This window comes from Primulina tabacum, chromosome 2, assembly GCF_025594145.1.
Source record: "Primulina tabacum isolate GXHZ01 chromosome 2, ASM2559414v2, whole genome shotgun sequence".
Lineage (NCBI taxonomy): Eukaryota > Viridiplantae > Streptophyta > Magnoliopsida > Lamiales > Gesneriaceae > Primulina > Primulina tabacum.
The window spans coordinates 17,514,177-17,517,892 of record NC_134551.1 but is presented as its reverse complement, the minus strand read 5'-3'; positions in this window follow the sequence as shown (position 1 = coordinate 17,517,892).

Below are 3,716 nucleotides of genomic sequence, written 5' to 3'. Positions count from 1 at the left end.
GATGATGCGTCCTTTGGATTATGCTACTACTACTACTTATGCATTGCAGTCTGAGCAATCTTTGAAGGACATTGAGTTTGAGATGCAGCGCAAGAGACAACAAGACCAAAATAATAATCAGCCAAACAAGAAGCCATATATGGGTGCTCCTAGACCTCAAGGGCCGCAAAAGCCCCAAGGTCAAGTCAAGAAGCAAGGACAACAAAAGCCACAACATCTTGGAGCACCAAAACCTGCTGAAAGGCCTCTATGCAAAGAGTGCAATCGCCCTCATCTTGGAAAATGTGACTGGGGGACATTCAAATGTTTCTTTTGCAAGGAAGAAGGGCACAAGGCTACTGATTGACAGAAGAGAAAAGCACCTACTGTGGGAAAAGCATATGTTATGCATGCTGAAGAAGTAGAGGAGGAGCCAGACACTACGCTCATTACGGGTAACCTAATCATTTAACATTTTTATATTGCTTTTATTGCATGAAATGTTAAATTGGTTATTAGAATTGAATTGGGATCAAGTTTAACCTAGTGGAAATTAGATTGCATGTTCTACCTTAGTTGGAATTAAGATATGATTCTAGAAACCATAGAAACTGGTATTGATTTGAGCCATATTTTATGCAAAAGATGTAATAATTCTAAATAAAAGATTTTATGGCCAAAGATTAAAGAAAAATCATAACTAAGGGTTTCGAGAATTTTGAGGGGTCATTGTGCAATTTTTGAAAATGTAAGGACTAAAATGTAATTACCGAAACATGTGAGGACTAAATTGTAATTACCGAAAAGATAAGGGGCTTAATTTCAATTACCGAAAGTTGAGGGACCAAAATGCTAATATCCGAAAAGTTTAAGGACCTAAATACAATTAACCGAAAGTGTAAAGACTTAGATGTAATTTCGGAATTCAAGGGGCAAAAATGTGAATTTCGAAAATATAAGGGTCAAATTGAAAATATCGAAAATTCAGGGGTCAAAAATGGAAATTTCGAAAAATTGAAGGGCTAAAATGTAATTTTTCAAGAAAAGCTTAAGTTCAACACGCAATATTCACATAACTTTAGGAAATTAATGATAGAAATTCTTTAAACTTCAACACAAAAAGATTTAAAAGACATTTTCGCCACAGGGAAGATTATCATTCAAGGTGTAGCAACCTATGCACGCTAGATTCGGGAGATACACATTCTTTTCATATCTGAAACCTTCATCAAACGACTTAATATTATTCGTGGATATGGGTTTGGGTTTCAAAGTTTCTATTCTTTCCGGTTATCAAATGCTCACGTCTAAAATCGTCAAGAATCTGGAGTTTCATTTATTCAAAGATGCGGTTCGGGCAGATCTTGTTGTACTCCCTATGCCTGAATTTGATATTATTCTCGGCATGATTTGGTTATCAGCGAACGAAGCTTCGATTGATTTTCGTCAACGATCAATGTCTATTCGACTGCCTAGTGGTAAATCTTTTGTCTTTGAGGCGGCGAGAAATAAGCAAATGCCGCACATTATCTCTTGTCTGTGTGTGAGGAAGCTTATTAGACGTGGATGCCAAGCTTTCCTAACATGTGTCACTACCGCACATGCTCCCATTAGTCAGAAATTTTAGGATGTGGATATTCTCAGAGACTTTCTTAGCGTCTTTCACGAAGACATTTCTTATATTCCACCCGATCGTGAGGTGGAATTTTCTATTGAGTTAATGTCGGGCACTGTTCCTATATTTAAAGCACCTTATCTTCTAGCACCCACTGAAATAAAAGAATTAAAAGATCAAATCCAAGAATTTCTAGACAAGGGTTTTATTCGCCCTAGTTATTCTCTATGGGGCGCGCCGGTATTATTTGTGAAGAATAAAGATGGTAGTATGCAACTCTGTATTGATTATCAAGAGCTGGATAGAGTCACTTTCAAGAACAAGTATCCTCTACCAAGAATCGAAGATTTATTTGATCAGTTGCAAGGAGAATCGATATTCTTGAAGATTGAAGGGCTAAAATGCAATTTTTCAAGAAAAGCTTAAGTTCAACACGCAATATTCATATAACTTTGGGAAATTAATGATAGAAATTCTTTAAACTTCAACACAAAAAGATTTAAAAGACATTTTCGCCACAGGGAGGATTATCATTCAAGGTGTAGCAACCTATGCACGCTAGATTCGGGAGATACACATTCTTTTCATATCTGAAACCTTCATCAAACGACTTAATATTATTCATGGATATGGGTTTGGGTTTCAAAGTTTCTATTCTTACCTGTGATCAAATGCTCACGTCTAAAATCGTCAAGAATCTGGAGTTTCATTTATTCAAAGATGCGGTTCGGGCAGATCTTGTTGTACTCCCTATGCCTGAATTTGATATTATTCTCGGCATGATTTGGTTATCAGCGAACGAAGCTTCGATTGATTTTCGTCAACGATCAATGTCTATTCGACTGCCTAGTGGTAAATCTTTTGTCTTTGAGGCGGCGAGAAACAAGCAAATGCCGCACATTATCTCTTGTCTGTGTGTGAGGAAGCTTATTAGACGTGGATGCCAAGCTTTTCTAACATGTGTCACTACCGCACATGCTCCCATTAATCAGAAATTTTAGGATGTGGATATTCTCAGAGACTTTCTTAGTGTCTTTCACGAAGACATTTCTTATATTCCACCCGATCGTGAGGTGGAATTTTCTATTGAGTTAATGTCGGGCACTGTTCCTATATTTAAAGCACCTTATCTTCTAGCACCCACTGAAATAAAAGAATTAAAAGATCAAATCCAAGAATTTCTGGACAAGGGTTTTATTCGCCCTAGTTATTCTCTATGGGGCGCGCCGGTATTATTTGTGAAGAATAAAGATGGTAGTATGCAACTCGGTATTGATTATCAAGAGCTGGATAGAGTCACTTTCAAGAACAAGTATCCTCTACCAAGAATCGAAGATTTATTTGATCAGTTGCAAGGAGAATCGATATTCTTGAAGATTGATCTTCGTTCTAGATACCATGTGTTGAAAGTGAAAGAGTTGGATGTTCACAAGATAGCGTTTCGTACTAGATATGGGCACTACGAGTTTATGGTCATGCCATTTTGGTTGACCAATGCGCCAGTGATCTTCATGGATCTCACTGAATCGTGTATTTCAGCCATATCTAGATCAGTTTATTATAGTCTTCATTGATGATATTTTGATCTATTCGAAGAATAAAGAGAAGCATAGTCTTCATTTGAGGACAGCACTGCAAGTACTGCAAGATAGGAAGTTATATGCAAAATTCAGCAAGTGTGAGTTTTGTCTTGATAGAGTGGCTTTCTTAGGCCACATCATTTCTAGTGATGGCGTTGAAGTTGATCCAAGTAAAGTTGAGGCAGTGAGAGAATGGTCAGTACCTAAGAGTGTTACCGAGATTTGCAGTTTCTTGGGACTAGCGGGCTATTATTGCAAATTAATTCATGGATTCTCATCTATAGCGGTACCTATGACTGCCTTGACAAAGAAAAATGCAAAGTTTGTATGGTGATCTGAGTGTCAAGACAGTTTTGATAAGTTGAAGAAAGCCTTGACTTCAGCGCCAGTGTTATCTATGCCATCGGGGCAAGGAGAGTATGTTCTATATACCGACGCTTCTAAATTTGGTTTTGGCACAGTTCTTATGCAAAATGACCGAGTTATAGCTTATGCATCGAGACAGTTGAAAATTCACTAGAAAAACTACCCTACTCATGATC